The sequence below is a fragment of the Saccostrea echinata genome, unplaced genomic scaffold (genome assembly GCF_033153115.1).
Source record: "Saccostrea echinata isolate AGI-Se365-2 ecotype Australia unplaced genomic scaffold, CSIRO_AGI_Sech_v1 ptg000016l, whole genome shotgun sequence".
NCBI lineage: Eukaryota > Metazoa > Mollusca > Bivalvia > Ostreida > Ostreidae > Saccostrea > Saccostrea echinata.
In genome coordinates, this window is record NW_026889765.1 from 10955852 (window position 1) to 10974967 (window position 19116).

The window sequence follows — 19116 nt, forward strand, 5'->3', positions numbered from 1 at the left end:
ATCAAAACATCATTCTACTAAGTATCCTTTAAGTCTTAATGCTTCACCAAAATTTTACAGTTTCTTTTTTTTAACAGAATATCCAAGTCTGCTTATCTAAACTGTTTCTATGACAAATATAACATTTCATATAATTAATAAACATGGCATACACTGTAGTTGTAAATGAATGTAAATGTAATTAAATTTTAATTGGTTGGAAGAATTGCATTTGATCTCAGTACAACAGAATCAAATTTGATTTATCTTAAAATCTAAAATAAAGCATTTTTTACAAATATTTATTTCTTTCTTTGAGTTAAAACACGCACAAATAACATTTTAAAATTGTAAAGCGATGCCTCTATAGATAGCAAAATTTATAGAAAAACGTGTGTAATAATATAACATTTTGTTCCAAATGCCTCATCTTGCCATATTTCAATACACATTTTAGCAAATCAAAACAGAATATCGGGAAAATATTTCCCTTTCCTACATCACAAGAACCCGATATATCAATAGGATGCTAGAATAGCATGGGTTGCTTCTATGAGACCACATGTATTATCACAAGAGCCCTGGGTTTTTTCAAACTCATCGTTTCCTAGACATTTTAAAGAATTAATTAGAAACTGTCTTGAAAAAAATCGGGATAGTCTTGAGTTATATAAATGTTAATAAATTTTAAAAGTAAAATTACAAAACGTTGAAGCAGTGTTAAGCTTGCTTAATAGAATTATGGACATTGGAATGCACTACTTTTAGTGTTTAAGAGTGATCGCGCTTACATCGTCCTACAATATGAAGAGAGGTTAATGCAGGGGATTCGTGGAAACGAACATTTTGTTCAAAGTCCAATTGAAATCGTGGTCACGGTCGTTTAGATAGCCTTGCTTTTCTTCAAGTAATGTGCATGTCTCATTCTTTTTTGGCTTTTAATAATGTCTTTATAGTTAATGGAATGGCTACTGATGGTGCATTCATACATAGGTTGATGGATTTAGAGTCCCTATTTCACATTATATACACGTGGTCTCAATCAGTTCAGAACTTATCTGGGGTATGACTTGAATTTATATAATCTTCCAAAAAGATTTTTTTTAAGTGTGTTTAAAATTACCCCGACTTTAGAGCAACACTAGTTGACATAGGAAGGGATGCAGCCCCCTTATATTTTTAAGGTACATATTAGACAGGTTGCCATACAGAATTTTTCTTAGGAGACTTTCATATATATTTGAACATTTGAATGGAAAATTAACTCACTTAAATCATACTTACCAAAGAGGTTAGAGATTTCTAAATGTTTTGTTGACTTCTTTCAAACGTCAATGTCAATGGATTGACATTGTTTTTGCCTGAAGGGAGTTAAATTCTACTTTTATACAGTTGTAAACGGATCAATAGCGGTTATTAAATATGAGAAAATTAACGGCGATATCAGAATACAGCTGTTTTGTACGGAAGCCCATTTAGGACCTATCAAAAATATCTTCGAATTCGATATAACGATTTGTCAAATTCGATATAACGAATTTAATTCGTTAAAACAATTTCTTTGAATTCATTATAATGAATTTAATCTGTTATAACAAATTTGTCCAATTCGTTATAACGAATTCAAATTTTTTTTATAACGAATTAAATTCGTTAAAACGAATTCTCTAATTTTGTTATTACGAATTAAAATCGTTAAAACTATTCGACAAATCGTTATATCGAATTCATTCATATTTTTTCCATTTTGATTTAACGAATTTAATTCGATATAACAAATTGTAGAATTCGTTATAACGAATTAAATTTGTTATAACAAATTTCATTATTCGTTTAAACGAATTTAATTCGTTATAGCACATTTTTGAATTCATTATAACGAATTCAACAAAAATTGTTATATCAGATTAAATTCGTTATAACGAAATCGAATTCAAAAATATTTTTGATAGGTCCTAAATACGAAAGCCAGGAAGGGACATGAGGATTTTCAAAAAAGTGTAAAAGTAAACCGAGATCTCGATTTATATAATCCGTTCTCTCGGATTGACAATCTGTGATAACGAATTACTAATTCGTTCTCACAGATTATCAATTCGTTCCCTCAAATTACACAATCCGTTCTCTCGGATTGTAATTCGTTCTCTCGGTTTAAACAATTCGTTCCCACGGTTTAATTGTTCGTTCTCTCAGATTATCAATTCGTTCCCTCAAATTACACAATTCGTTATCTCGGATTGTAATTCATTTTCTCGAGTTAAAAAATTCATTTTCTTGGAATGTTTGTCGTTATCGGGAGGAATATGATTTGTTTTACAGGTTATCCATTTTGATTTCATGCACCATTTGCTGGTCTACCAGCTGGCAGCTGAGTGCACTTATTTATCTGTCCATCTCAGATATAGCAATATTTGTTTAATGAATAGAATATAGAATAGTACACACTCTACATTTCAGTACATATCACGGTCCTTACTGAGAAAATTACACGAACATTTTTCCAATCCATTTACTAGTACTAACATTTGTACAAGTAAATTCTTAGATATTTGGTTATTTCTAGAATCATGGAAAACTCTGATAAAAGTAAACATGGGTCCTCTGTAATTATTTTTATTAAATAAATTTACATTTACTTAATTTAAAAATACTACGGAACGGCCTGTTGCATAAACAAAATAGAACGCATGATTGTATGATTGAGATAAGGGAATGGATTCTTCAAGTCGTAAAACATGTAATTGATGGATTGTCTAAATCAAGAGGCCGAAGTGATAATCAGTGGGAACGGATTATGTAATTCGAGATCTCGAATTATAAACCGAGGGAACGAAGTGTTAATCAGTGGGAACGGATTATGTAATTCGAGATCTCGAATTATAAACCGAGGGAACGAAGTGATAATCAGTGGGAACGGATTATGTAATTCGAGATCTCGAATTATAAACCGAGGGAACGAATTGGTAATCAGTGGGAACGGATTATGTAATTCGAGATCTCGAATTATAAACCGAGGGAACGAATTGGTAATCTGTGGGAACGGATTATGTAATTCGAGATCTCGAATTATAAACCGAGGGAACGAATTAGTAATCTGTGAGAACGGATTGTGTAATTCGAGATCTCAAATTCATTTTTGCTTTTTTGAGAAATCGACGTGTCCCTTCATGGCTTTCGTACCTAAATGGGCTTCGGCAATATTTGCAATTGCATTTTTTTTATATACTGTATTTCGAATTCATAAATACTTTTCTATTGGCCATAAATGTTGAATTCGATTAAACAAATTTAATAATTTGTTCATACGAATTTAATTAGTTATAACGGATTTTAGAATTTGTTAAAACGATTTCAGCAAATCCGTTATAACAGATTGAATTTGTTATAACGAATATTATAAAAATATTATTTTGATAGGTCCCAAATGGGCTTCTGTATCGAACCTTTTACACCCAAAGTTAATTCAAGTTAGGTTAGTATAGGAGAGAAGATCTTTTAAAATCCTTTGAGGAATATCAGGGCCAATGGGACCAAAGCAAGCAGTGTAGCTTAAAAACCTAGAAATAAAAAAAAAATGAAAAACAGCCTTAAAGAGTCGATGTTTTCATCGATCGATTCTTAGATCCATAGTCATATGCACATTCTAACTTATAAATGTATATTCAAGAGAATATTTACAAAGGTCACACAATTTAAACAGTGAACAAAATATGTCAAGAAGTGTCAAGTAGACATTTTAGTTTAAAATTTAAAAAGGTAATCTATATAAAAAAAAAAGCATTTGTTTACATTCTTCAACAATTTGTCTTTAACAAAATGTAAGGGTTCTAGCAGACAAGACTTGTAACAATACATGTATCACCTTTGTTTGTAAGGTTCATTATTAAAACTGTACTTCAGAAGAACTTTTTTGCTTTAATTCAATATCTGGAAATCCAACTAGAAATTCAAAGTTCACTTTCAAAGGACGAAATTCTTCAAAATACATTTTTAGTATCAAATACTTTTAACATTCCTGTCAACGAAGGTGACTTCGATCTACCCTATGTATATTGAATTCCCAAACTTCATAAAATCCTTACAAAGATACATTGCCGGGTACAGCAAATGTTCTATTAAGCCCCTATCTTTATTCATCACAAAAATATTTTAACTGCTGTAAAGAAGAAAATTCAGACGTACTGTGATACAGCATATTCTAGAAGTAGTGTGAATCAAATGTGGATTTGAATAAAAAAAAAATCCAAAGAACTTAAGAAAAATTAATTTACAAAATTTACCAAAATAAATAGCATCAAAACAGATTAAAATGACTTTTATTTTTTTTTTTTACACTTTATACAACCTTGATATCACACTAGACAACTGTTTCTTCAATAAAAATGGAACTCAGAAATTATCATATCACGTGATTGGTCATCAACAAAATCACTTTGCGAAAAATGCAAAAATTCACTCTGATTCTACACAGTCATAAGTACTCTGAAGTTTACATTAAAAGGATGCTAGAGTTCCTTTTTGACAATACCTCTGTAGAGTTCCTTTTTGACAACACCTCTTGTACACCTCTCCAATTCTTTCAAAGAAACTGGTGAAATTTCGTGTGCACTGATTGTGCCCTTTATTATTTTCCTAGATGCCTTTAAAGCAGAATTTATTCAAAAACTTCTAAACTACAAGAAGAAAACACTTGTTGTGGTTTTCAACTCGACAGGTATATCGACAAAGTTTTATCAATAAACATGGTTACTTTCATTCATATGTCGACTCGATATCTCCAAGTGAGCTCGAAACAAAAGACACCACAGAGTCGGCCACATCTGTTTCATATCTAGATGTTTTACTGACTATAGACGAAAAGGGCCAAATAACAACTAAATTGTATGACAAACGAAATGACTTCAGCTTTTTCATCATGAACTTTCCTTACTTATGTAGTAATATTCACCTATTACCTGCATATGGTGTTAACGTCTCCCAACTTATTCGATACTGAAGAGTATGCTCTGAGAACGATCAATTTGTAAACCGAGGCAGATTACTGACAGATAAGTTGATGTAACACAGATTTCAGGAACCTCGTTTGAAATCAGTATTTCGTAATTTTTTTTTGGCACCAATGATAAAACTTTGTTTCATATACTGAATTTGTCTACAGAATATTCCATCTGCCTGATCAATACACATAGCTGAAGGCCATTGCGATCGGTCGACAGGGAATGCATACTCCTCCTAGACACCTGCACCCACGTAAGAATTTCGGGGATCCGTGTTTTATACCCTGTTCACAGATTTGTATTGTTTGAAGACTTTTTGAGATAGATCACTGTTAGGAATCTTCACTTTTTTATTATATGCAAAAATTAATGATTAATAAGGTTTTACTCTTTTGTTTTTATATTATTCAACAGCTAGCAACTTTCAACTGTCTATAATAGTGCTTTTATTTTTATTTAAGTACTTTTATTTTAATTACTATATTTATTGTATTTAGCATCAGTTTTGTTCATGACACAGATCTGTAGAAAGCCTATAAGAGGATACACAATGATCTTTTTTCAAAAAGAAGGGTTAGAAATATTTTCATAAGCGAAAATAGGGAGGTTTATTTTGAGGGCGGCCACAGGTTCTTAATACGAGTTAACCAGATAACAGAGAGACCATCGACATTTTCAACACATGCTGATAATATTGTGTCCGAGTTTCGAAGAGTGAAAAATATTTAATTTCAAGCTGGCAATTTGCTTTCATAAACGTAACATTATATTTTCAATATACTACCTGTTTTATTCATATCAGAAAATCAATAAATACAGAAACATCGTATTTATGGTACTTGTTATTTTATTTTTAACGCTTGCTAGCCATAAAACTCCAAATTGATATCATGAATAACTATTCAGAGATAGTAAAGGGCAATTTAAGCTTCTTACTTTGCATTCTCGTGGCTTTTTAAAAATTCTTTTCTTTTAATCAATAGAATAAAAGATAAGCTGACAGCACATTTCTGGCAAAATAGATAATACTAGTAAGTCCTACGAACGAGGTATTACGTCGTGCAAAATAGATGACATAGGTATTTCAATTACCGTCCAATCTGTAGAATGTAGTTGTCACAAACATAAAAAGGGAGACATTTTTGAAAGAAAAAAAAAAGGCTATCAATAATTATTCTTTCGCTTAGCAAGGTACGTCAAAGAATATTCAAGACTTCGTGTAACTTTAATCTAACCTTGTTCCCTTATATTTACCTGCATTTCTACACTTACTTTTTCGAATGCATTATTTACTTTCAGTTCTTGTAACTGTGACTGAAGCATTGCAATTGTCGAACTTTCGAGCTATTTGTTTTAGTATTATATATAAACAGAAAAGGAATTTTGCGCAAAGATTATATTATTGGAAATACTGAGTATTCAATGATACATGTACATGTAAAATATTATCAGTATTGTTTGTTTTCAGCACTCTTCTAATGACTGTGTCCAGGAACTTAAGCTCCTCTCAATAATGTAGCACTTGAATCAGATAGTTTAATTTTTCATCTGAATTTACGTCCTGTTCCCAGTTTTGACAGTTCCAAATGCTATGCATGTGCTCTTGAAGAGATATTAACGATGCTTATTTTATGTTTCCTACTTTGTAACAGATATTTTGCACTATATTTTGACATGCCTCTAAAATGTGATTGGTTCTTACAATTTTTTTAAAGCATTTAAAAAACAGTTGAACTGCAGTTAACGTACAGATTTTTCAAGACCAAGTAAGTTTATTTAATTTTACTTTTCTCTCTAAAAGCCTCTTACATTGTCAAGTAACACTTTGAACAAAATGAGAGGTCCTTTCTAATAGATATCAGCGATTTTTAATGTAATTTTTGACACTGCAGTTCTTAAACATACGAGTAGTAAGATACTTTATTTTTGCCATCAATACACAGTCGTCGGAAATAAAAATACTAATGGATTGTTATTCAATAACAGTTGCGCTCGCATTATTCTCCAAAATGAAGACTGCTGTATTTCTTACTATATTGAGTCTCTCAATCTTGGTGACAGAAGGGAAATGGTGCGTTGGATGGCAGAGGAAAGCTGGGGAGAAGGTCTGTACCAGAATTAAGTTTGCCTTCTGAATTCATTCAAATAAGTCCCACAGATAGAAAGATTAAATAACCAGTATAAAGGGCACTCAGAATGTTCAAGCCTTTCCACAGTTTGAAAACTTTTAATCTATGAAGTATTTCATATTTTTGGAAATTCTGTACTATTTATGCATTCTTTCTAAATCATGTCATAGCACATCCATTCGCTAATGCAATGTTTGTTACCGAATCGAAATATATATGAATCTTAAACCAATTAATCACTCGCTCAAACAGGAAATTTTCCTAAGAATTAAAAAAAAAAACAGAAATATTTTTGTTCAAAATTTAGTCATTTAGTCGATTTTGTACTAAGCCTAAGGAATAATTATTTTCAAAAATCATTGCAAAGAATTTACAAGGCTTTGCTAAACCTATATTGGTTGTAGAAAAATGTTTAATTTGAAAATAGACACATATCATAACGTCTTTTTTATTCCATAGCTCATACAGATATTCGAACTCGTCCTGAAGGGTGTATTTAATGTCCAGTGTCAAACTGTATCAAATGTCTGTCTTTAAAACAAAATTAAAACTTTTTAGATTCGATGTGTGATTTTTTGTTAAAACATATTTAATATAATGATGATTACAAATTCAGCCCACGTCTCTGTTGCCCTGCAACTTTGAGTCCTTTGACACTGACAAGGATGGCAGAGTGGGAAGAATGGAATTTCTGGAGGTAGCCACTGGATATGGTCAAGAAGGAACGGGAGTGGTCTTTGCCATCTTGGATACAAATGGTTTGTGACTATGACCGAACAATAAAAGTCAGATGAGCCAATATTTTATTGAGACACATCCTTTTATGCTAATCGAATACAATGTATACTATTAAGAATTTATTCTTACTGTATTGTTACAATTTTAAGTGTAAAAAGAAATTACAATAAAGAACACGTTCCATTATGTACTTTCGATTCAATTACCTGATCAATACATAGGGCTCACGCCAGGTGTGACCGAACAAAAGGGGATGCTAACTCCTCTTAAGCACCTGATCCGACCTCTGGATTTCCGGGGATCCGTGTTGTGTGCCCTTTTCACAAATTTGTCTTGTTTGTAGATTTTTTGGGTTTGTTATCCAAATTTGAACCGTCTTTTCTATAATTCTATTTTTTTTTTTTAAATCAGATGATGATTTCATAGAACCAGAAGAATTTCTCGAGAAAGCCGACCGCTTAGTTCAACTTCATGTGATGACTTCATGTGAAATAACCAAAAACTAACTCGATTTGGATTTAATGTAAGTCTATGTAGCTTTTACATTAGCTGCAGAACTGTAACTCTCTTGGAGAGTAAATACACCAGCAGACACACCAGAGAACTACTTATGTCCAGATTCACCCATTGTTAAAAATCCCCTATTTCAGCAGCATTTTTTTTGTCGCAAGTTTCGATTTATTTTCGCATCATATACATCCCTGCCTGAAGCTTGGTCTTCGTATTTTACACCTACTCTTGATTCTTTATTGACCTTTCAAAGGTAAATGTATTTTTGGTATTATTCCACATGGTTTTCAGTTGGCGAAGGTCATTTCAAGCCACAGATAGAGGGCCATTTCTCTGGTATGTCTGTCCGAATATTTTTCCTAGAAAGCTATAGTTCTGCAATTAGATTCATATTTGTGCAAAAATTTCAATGAAAACAGAAAATATGTCGTTATGGCTATATTAATTACTAATCATTTGATTACTGTACTTTATATTTTCAGAAAAAAAAGAAAATATGGCATGGCTAAATGGCGTCAACATAAATGCTTCTAAAATGAATAAATCTTAATCAGAGATTATTATTGACTTTCTTCAGCTTTTTATAAGTGTGTTCGATAATACCCTACTCCGCTGAAATATTTGATATTTCAAAAGACATTCCAAAAGAATATGATGATTATCATTTCCCTCGGGAGATGACATATTAAGATTGAAAGCCGGAAGTGAAGATCAGTTGCAAGCTGCCTTTATTAGCTGGTGGTCTGGCAAATGAAGACTGGCGATTGTAATGTTCTATAAATTAGTTTGCGGTCTGGCAATAAAGCCTGGTTATTTTGTATTGATGATTTATTGAATGTTTACTCATCGGCAGAAATATTGCATATTTAAGCAAAATTTAGTTTTGGACAACGAGAACAATACGTACAGGGATTTTGACAGTTTAGTAAGAATAAGTAATAGATACAAAAGTTGTTGTTGTCTCAAGAAAAAATGAAAATAAATCCTCGTTATTTGAATATCATTGTACTGGTTTATTTAATTTGAATTAAATGTATCTTATGTTAATATGTACTCTAGTCATTCGATAATACCGGTACTGTAAAATTAAACAGAATTCAGCAACAGTGAATGCGGTTTTTAGTACAAGTTAACGGGGAAGAAAATCATCAAGAATCACTTGGGGAAGGGGGGGGGGGGGGTTAGGGATGTCTGAACAATTTGCATTTTCTTTAACAACTGTATTTCTTAGTTACAAAATTGATACCTCTGAATAAAATATAGGGGAATTTATTTCTTAAATTGCAATTTGCTCTGGCTCAGATTTTAAAGATTAATTAGAGCACATAGTCATCCCTTCCAAATCAATTTTAAATTGCATTATTAAGTAATGAACATAATCCCTAGGCTACTAGTCCTATGCTTGAAATAATGCAAAAATTATCAAATATATTTGTTTCTTGAAAAGCCTGAAAGATTCCGGGTCGGTAGATAGGTATTCTTTTTCATGTCGTTTATCATACTAAATTTTATTAAATAAAGTTCAGGATGATCATTGGATCGTATTTTGCTTGACATGTCTGATGCTTGTTTGATATTTGTCAGGGCATTGCTTTTATACTATATATGACTATGGAGTACGATCCGTATACCTAAGTCTCAGGCTGTCTGTCATCGGTCAACAGGGGTTGCTTACTCCTCCTAGGCATATGGTCCCACATCTTGTGCTTCCAGGGGTCGTGTTTTTGTCATGTTTTATGATATTGATCACTGTTCGTTATCTTCACCTTTTACATTTACTTCTATTAAAATGTATGTGAATATTATTTCAATTTGCCACTATTTTTCATTCTTTTAAATTAAAAATTTGTCAATAATTTGGATAAAATTTGAATAAAAGTAGGTAAAGTGCGTTATGTGTAGCAAGAAATTTTTGTGGTTGGTCTTTTTTACTTTCCATGCTTTTCTCTACCTATACGTTTAAATGGTTGTGATTTTAAAATCATGGCCATGTATCTTTTCAAAGCTCTGATTAATTGACATGTTGTTATTACGCTATAGAAAATATAGTTCGTGCATTTATTGATTATATTCTGAAGGCATTCTGTTTTACAAAGAGCTGGGTTCATTTTATACATCAGATGGCCTTGTCCATATACTAATTACCTGACCAATTTCCAATGTCAAATTTCAAACCTCAATATCAAGCAGAGACTTAGTGCTTTCATTTCCATTTTCTCTGAGAGTTAAAATATTGAAAAACCGGCTTTGGAAAATTGCAATGTTCTTGAATTTTGAAGTATATATGTGAAGCGTGTATTGGAGTACCTACATAGAATTAAAATATGATCCCATCCCTCGATCCAAAAAGTAACACACTGATTATAATCTTTTGAAATAGTTCTTCCATTATATAAGTAAATATTTTGGATCAGAGGTTGGGGTCCATGCAAATATTTAAAAAGAGCTTAAAGTTTTGGCCATTTTTGAATAAATTTTCAGGATTTAAGGATACTGACGCAATTTATGACCTCATAATACGTGGACTAGCGAGAAAATTACGTCATTTTCAATAGATATGCAGTCACCAAGGGTCCAAATAAAATTTGATGTATTTTCAACTAAAACTGAGCAGTTTTAATTTTTCAGAAAATCACAGGGCCAAAAAAAGGCCCTTAGTGAACAATGTTCTTTTTATTCTTGCAGTTTTCTTTCTTTGAAATGGAGCGTGCAATTTTTCATAAAACAAATGTCTAGTTCCTTGTGTGTATCTCAGATCTATAGATTGTATATTATATTTCATGTGTGGGCATTTTGTGATAACATTGTTATGATGTCAGATTTTCTGTCTATTTTTCCTGTCCTCCAGTCATTATGAATAGTAATAAACCCTGGTTTTGTTGTTGTTGTTGTTGTTTTTTAGAAAATTATGCTCATTATAAAAAAAAAATAAACAAAATGTGCTCCCCGGTATAGAATTCCCATACTTTACATTTATAGTAACGTACTAATTTTGTTTTTTTATTCTTCATGCACGCCTTATCTATCTATTACTTTGTATTAATCATCTATATGTTCTTGTAATCTCTATATACTATTGTAAAATGGTGAAGAGATTCAAATAAAAATAAATGACTAGTATATGTATACTTATTTCAGCATTATCTAAAATTTGACATAATTAACAAAGTATCATGGACTTATAAGCACAGTCATGAACTAGCTCTGTTTGACTTTACATTCATCTCATTTAAGTGAAGTCATATTCTAGCTGTGTCGGTGAATTGGGGCATTATAGATACAGAGCGCTTAATAATGCTCTACAATATGAATCCGGCTAATATAAGCATAAATATGCAAATTGTGAAATCTAAGGTTATGATATTTCACACATGTTATCATTGGCTAAAGAACCTATTGTAAAATACAAATATAAGTGGCATTGTGACATTGAACTTAACATTTCACTTATTTTTTTTTTTACCAATTTTACCTTTCGCCTTTTTAACTACCAGACGTAAGATGTTGATATTTCGGATGAAAGAGCTATTGGATGTTTTACTAGAAAGAGACGTTAATGGTAACCTAACAACAGAACTGTATGATAAATGTGATGACTTTAACTTTTCTATCGTCAACTTTCCTTATTTATGTAGTAATAAACTTTTATCGACTGTATATGGAGTTTATGTCGCCCAATTGATTCGATACGCAAGAGCATGGTCTGCGTACGAACAACTTCTAAAACGAGGCAAGCTATTGATAAACGAGATGATAAAACAAGGATATCAACATTTTCGTAAAAAGTTATCATTTCGCAAGTTCTATGGTCGAAACATTGACCTTGTCAGCAAAAGCAATCTATCATTAAGTCGAATTAATACTGACTGACGTTTTTTATTGTAATTGCTAGGTCAGTATTTAAATACTGAATTGTCTACGGATTTTTCCGTTTGCCTGATCATGTCAATGAGCACACGGCGGGTGTGACCAGATGACAGGGGACGCTTACTCCTGATCCCACATCCCCATTTGTATTGTTTCAATTGACTGTTGAGCTTGATTACTGTTCAGTATCTCCATATTTCATAAAGTGTTAGGTTTACTGCTTTATGGTCATCAACAAATTTAAAATACAAAATACAAGCAATCAAAATATGAAAGGCCAATTTGTGACATTTGTCTCTTATTCCTTTCAATTCTAAATCTAAGTTTCAGATAAACTATGCTCTTCTTTTTAATTTTGCAAGAAATTTTTTTTTAAAAATCATAAACTTAATTTTGTTGTCGCAATGTTGCAGGAGATACATGTGTTCCTTCACAATTAGAAAACTAGTGCTATACAATACCTTTCTTGCAAAAATAAATAAAATTGAAACAAGATCTACTGACAAGATTTTATTATGTATTAGTGAAATTATTCTTTAAAAAACAAAGACTTTCAGCGTTTACCTGAATACAAGCAATACAAACACACTACAAGAGTAAATAAGGTCAATGTATAATAAAAAGAAAATAGATGATATTGTCAAAATAATAATAAAATAGAATATTTTATCTGTGCAAATTACAGCATGCATCTGATGACTAAGTGTCCAGATTATTTTAAATTTCGTTCAGTAATAATGCTATTGAGAGACAGTGAAATATTTCATCTGAAATACTAGTTTTGACAGTTTTGAAGGCTATGCATGTTTTCGTGAAGAGATATTAACGATGTGTTTGTGCAATCTTTTCAGGATGTCGTTTTGCAACATGTTGTGAAACACATCTTTGTGTACCTTGGTGTCGTATACATTGAATTCCAAGTTTTCTTTGACTATTGGAAGTGTCGTATTTTGAAAAAAAAATCACATAAAAATATATTTTTTGTTACCTAGGCATATCATTATCATTTTTATAAGATTACTTGCGTGTAGAGCTTTATTGAAATCGCACCAAAAACATATAAGGAATCTCTCTGAAAGCATACGAATTTCAAAGAAATATCTATCTCTATAAATGTATATGACCACACCGCTCACCTAAATTAAAATTAAAAGCATACACTCAAAATCAGTGCATTCTATATGTATATGCTGAGACGACGATATAGTATTTTGAAGCAGTTTCATCAAATGTCTATTAATAGTAACCATGAGAACATCGTTTTGTAATTAAAAAACGATATTATACAATTATGGACTCGGTGGTGAAAATATTTTGTTATTCACCAGAAAAATATCAGGTGTTATTTCTATTTTTCAGAACAAACCTTATTACCACTGAAAGAGTCCATAATTGTTTAATTATATAGTCAGGATTTGAAAAAATAAGATATTGAAGGCTGCATTACGATACCATTTTCATTAACGAACTTCTGTCGTAGAAAATAAAACAATGTCCGGATATTACAAGTTATAACTTCTTTGATTTCCCTTCGCTGTGTGTAAGCCATCGAAATGTTTGGAAAATAATCTGATATGGGCATATGCATATAGTTCACTATTGCATCGTCGCACCATCGAGGTTTGGGTCGATAGTGCGATGACGCGATAATACGATGACGATGAAGCGATTGTGCGATGACGATGAGGTGATGACAATGATGCAATGGTGCAACAATGTGATGACGACAGTGCGATGACACGATGGAGCGATAGCGCAATGATTCGATGGTACGATAGCAATGACTCAATGATGCGATGACGATTGAGTGATGGTAAGATGACGATGAAGCAATACTCACTATCGCTTCATCTTTCTATCAAACAACCGTCATTGCATTATCCTGGCATTGCATCATCGTCACTGCAATATCGCTGCATCGATTCATCGGTATATGAAAATTACCTTCGTTTACTATTGTTGAGCATGAACATTATAACTATGAGAATTGATTTGAATAAATTTTAAACTTAATGAAGTTAAATACAAATTAAATTTCTCAAGGTTTTGACAAACGTTATTTTTCTTTAAACACCAATACGAGAAAATATAGAAAAAATGGGCATGATATATAATAAACGATAACATTGTAAAAAATTAAGGAAACAGGTTTTTAAAATTGTCAAATTGTTTAACTGAAATGTAATACATATTCTTTTAGATCGAACATGCATTTAATCTTCAACGACGTAATCTGTGATCTATGTAGATATATCAAATTTGTAGGATATGCCTCAACAGGAAATCTTATTTTAAACAACTTTTAAAGTGATAACATTGGTAACAGGTTCATGAGTAGTGGTTCGCTGATACGATGATGTAGAATACTATATAGTTACATGTAGATTTGTAGATTGCACAAAATTTGAATCAACATATCTTGGTGAGTATCCTCTTTTTATGATCTATTTTGTGGTAAAATCATAACGAAATAAACTTCAAAATGTTGCAATATACATGTACAAATTTCTTGATTTTTTTTTGTTATGAATGAGTCAGTTGAAAAAGAATATGGTAGGATTATAAGTAAAGCAATGTACATTTACATACATTGACTCCAAATTCATATCCGAATAGTACTTCATATCAAGAATGCTTGATTACAAATTCATGCTCTTCTCTTTTTTTTAAATCATTGATGCACCTGTACATGATATAACACACATAAATATTATATATGTAACAAAAAATCTTTCTTTTTAAGTGTCTTCAAATCAAATATAATTTTAATGATGAATACATGTAGTATTTAATCCTTTTCACTAAATTATTAAGTTTTGTTTTCCTTTTATTTTTTTTACAGCACTGTCGCCTTTTTGTAAAGAAAAGAGCAATGGGGAGAAGGTTCCTGTTTGTTTTATTAGTGATTTTGATATTTGGTATTGCCGAGGGAAAATGGTGCATAGGGAATGAAAGGAAGAGCGGTGTAAAAGAATGTTATATTGGTTTTAAATATACATATAGCTAATTGATATTGTTATTTGGTTATTTTTTCTTTAATCACATTTCAGGTGGAAACTTGGCTTAAATTAGCATTTCTGAACATATCAGTATCTACCTTCTGTATGTCTCGTTTCGTTTTGACAGCATATTGACTTGAAACTTTTAATCTTTTCTCCTTCTTATATACTGAAAGGAAAAAGAAACGCAGGGTAACATAATATGCGAAAAAAATTTTACTGTATGGCCGAAATTTACAAAAACTGGTCAAAGGGGTATCTTGATAACTGTGCACTCAAATCAGTGTTCAGAATTACTCAACCGTGAATTGTATGACGTCACGTAGGGAAAATGTCCAAAAACACGTGCATATTGTAGATGTCAGGTTTGTCAATACATCTTGTAATACCACGTGATGCACTGAAGATATACACATTTCTTTTTTTGATATTTAAAGACAATTTGAATTTTTTGTAATCATGATGTGACTGACGGAAGTTCCATTGGGTCTGGCTATTGCATTGCCTAAGTAAAGGAAAAAGAAAGAACAGGCTGTTATGCAGTTTGTTGTGATTTTTTTCACCATAGAACGTCTCATCAGTTATATAAGAAAGGAACTGGAAACATTTCCATTCAACCGTGACGATGACGTTGGCGCGTAACAACGCCACGTCCAGATCGGGCTATCCATATCCTGTCATCTGTATATACGCCACTTACGACCACTGAAACCACTACTAATACAGCAGACCATCATAATCGTTACATTCACACCAAAAACTGAAAGAAACCCATTGCGAGATTTTGGTTTGTGAGCTCGTCAACTTTACGTCAGTGTTTCACTCATTCGTGCGCGTTTGCGCATTATGCATTATTTTTCAGCATGTTAACCTACGGCCAATGTTGCCAGAGTTTGTCAAGACTTTCTCGCAAACATTCACATTAACTCACGCGACTGGTGTCCGTACAAACCAACTTTTTTCTCCAGACGAACATCTGTGGGACTAACTGGACTGTAGGGTTAAGGGCGTCAGAATGTCTAAGCTACCCTCGACCAACTAAGTGCTGCGTTGTCGAAAGGGTTGAATAATATCCCTATGAGAAAGATAATTGCATTTATGAACTTCTTGTAGAGGGGAATAAAGGCTGTGATAAATGCGCGAGGGAGGCATAGGAGATAATGAGAATTTTCGATTTTCACTTTTGGGGGGTACTGTCATTTGAGTTTCAATAACTCAAGTATTAACGGTCAAAATGAAATGAGATTCTGCTTACTTGTTGATAAAAGATGAGTTTAAATGTTGGAATACAATACTGGAAAATACGTTCGAAAATATAAAACTAAATCACTTCAAAAGTTTTCCCTGCGTTTCTTTTTCCTTCAGTATATATATGATTAAAGAATCTTTTATTATACCCCCCGCTTGAAAAGTGGGAAGGTATATAGTGATCGGGGTGTCTGTCCGTCTGAACGTCCGTCTGTTACGTTTTGGGGTACCCATCTCTTATCCGCAACTCCTCTTATACCACTGAATGAAATTTAATGAAACTTTCACAGAATCTTTGTTACATAGTGCCATTGTGCACCTCCTAGTTTACTTTTTGATCGGACACATATTTCGGGTTTCCCCTAACAAAAAATACTATAGTTAACTGTAGTTTACTATAGTTAACTATAGTTTACTATACTTAAGTATAGTAAATCAAAGTGTCAAAGTTATCACTATAGTAAATCAAAGTTTTCAAAGTGATCACTACAGTGTCAAAGTGATCACTATAGTAAATCAAAGTTTTCAAAGTTATCACTATAGTAAATCAAAGTTTTCACCATAGTAAATCAAAGTTTTCATAGTGATCACTATAGTAAATCGAAGTTTTCATAGTTATCACTTTCGTAAATCAAAGTGTCAAAGTTATCACTATATTTCACAGTGTCAAAGTTATCACTATAGTTAACTATAGTAAACTATAGTTAACTGTAGTATTTTTTTGTTAATTCCCATAGCAAAACATGGACACTGCCATTCTTTCTATAATATTGAAGGGTATCCATCTCTTATCCGCAACTCCTCCTATACCACTGAATAAAATTTAATGATACTTGCACAGATTCTTTAATACATAATGCCATTGTGCACCTCCTATTTTACTTTTTGATCTGCATCAAAAACCAAAAAATGAAAATTGAGGAAATTTTTTTTTAGCATTTTTAGGTCTTTTTGTCTGTAAGATTTGTAGAATAGCTATACAATTAACAAATGCGTTAAAAAATAACGCATTTTACTCGAATGAATCATATCCATATAAAAAAAAACTTGTATCACAAAACCATCTTACATTTTCAGGGTATCATTCCTATTATGCATTTCTTTTTTGAAGAGTATATGTAAAAATATTTATTTTGTTGATGTGTGTCACGACAGCCGTCGTGTTCTGTTCAGTCAGACTTTTTTCTATTTACATTTTTTTAATCTATAAATAAAATCAGTATGAACAATATTTACAACATATTTATACAGTTATAATTTACAATTTGTATATCTTAAAAGTCTCTTTCAATCCACGTCATCCTGGTGTTCGCTCAAACCCACGTCCAGACACGCCCCGTTTCACGACGGACTCCCGCCAACTGGCTCCCAGTGGATCTCCGGTCTGTTGAACGTCATTGCCAACACACACATGACTAGATATTTTCAGGATTATATCAGGAACCTTTAAATTAAATAACATTTTTAAGTCACAGGTTACGTATACCTTAAATAAAATTAGTCACCATTGACTATCATTGCACAAATGGCACACCATGCAAACAGTAAATCTAACCAAACACTGTTATATATGTAGACAGCGTTAAGAATACACAATTTCTTAACACAAGTGGTTATAACAACTAAACCCACGACACCGACTGTATAAGCGGCAAAAAAACAAAATACACTGCGTGCGTACGTAACTTAGTACATGCACAAATCCAGAACATTACATGCATGAGTAACTCTACCCAGCAAAACTTGTTTACGTAAAAAGTAACAAAAACATTACTTAACCCGTTTTCTTACAAAGTTAACAAATCTTAATGCAATATCAAAATACTAAATCATAAGAAAATTTAACTTACCCCTCATGGAGAAATGGTTACCATTGTAAAAACTATCTATATATCTACACATCTTGGATTGTACGTCAAGCATGTAAAAAGTATGAAAACGTGGACCCCGGCTACGTGGTCACCAATGCAGCGATTTAAATACTCCAAATACAATAGGCCGTAACTGACCAATGCCTGCAATTTCTAAATTTGAGGTTCATTACAGGTAACAAAATAAAGAGGTCCCGTAAAGGAAAAATAAGTAAAAATCATGAACAAAAATAAAACAATAATCGGGATTAAATATTGATTGTGACAATGTGTGAAGTTTCATTCCATACGAAAGCCCATTGAGCTCATTTTTGTAGGTTAAAAAAAAATTATTTTTTTCGTTATGGCGCGAAACTTTCGCGAATGAACGCATAACTTTCGCGTTATAACGCGAAACTTTTGCGTTATAACGCGAAACTTTCAAGAATAAACGCGAAACTTTTGCGAATAAACGCGTAACTTTCGCGAATAAACGCGTAACTTTCGCGTTAGGACGCGTAACTTTCGCGTTATTTGCATAAGTCTCCAGTTTGTTTTAATTTTTAATGATCTAGTTTATTCATTACAATGAAAAACGAAAGACTATTTTGAACTTGGATTATCACAAGCTGAAATTATATGTTTTCTCGCCATTGAATGTGTCTCTCCTCTTTCTAATTCTTTTTTGCCGTCATATTTTGTTTTTCTCAACGCTGTTCAAACATTTTCAAAGTCTATGCGAGTTTTTCCAAAGTGAATTCTATAGAGAGTGTTAAAAATGACGCCGGAAAGGGGGATC

At 32.2% G+C, this 19116-nt stretch overlaps 1 protein-coding gene across 1 annotated transcript in view; it reads left to right on the plus strand.

The window, feature by feature from the left end:
* Positions 1-1668: 1668 nt before the first annotated feature.
* LOC133188434 (biogenesis of lysosome-related organelles complex 1 subunit 1-like) overlaps positions 1669-19116 on the plus strand; it is a 162222-nt gene continuing 144774 nt past the window's right edge. The window contains exon 1 of the mRNA XM_061323863.1: positions 1669-1675. The gene's annotated coding sequence lies outside the window, so the exon portion shown is untranslated. The remainder of the gene's footprint in view (positions 1676-19116) is intronic.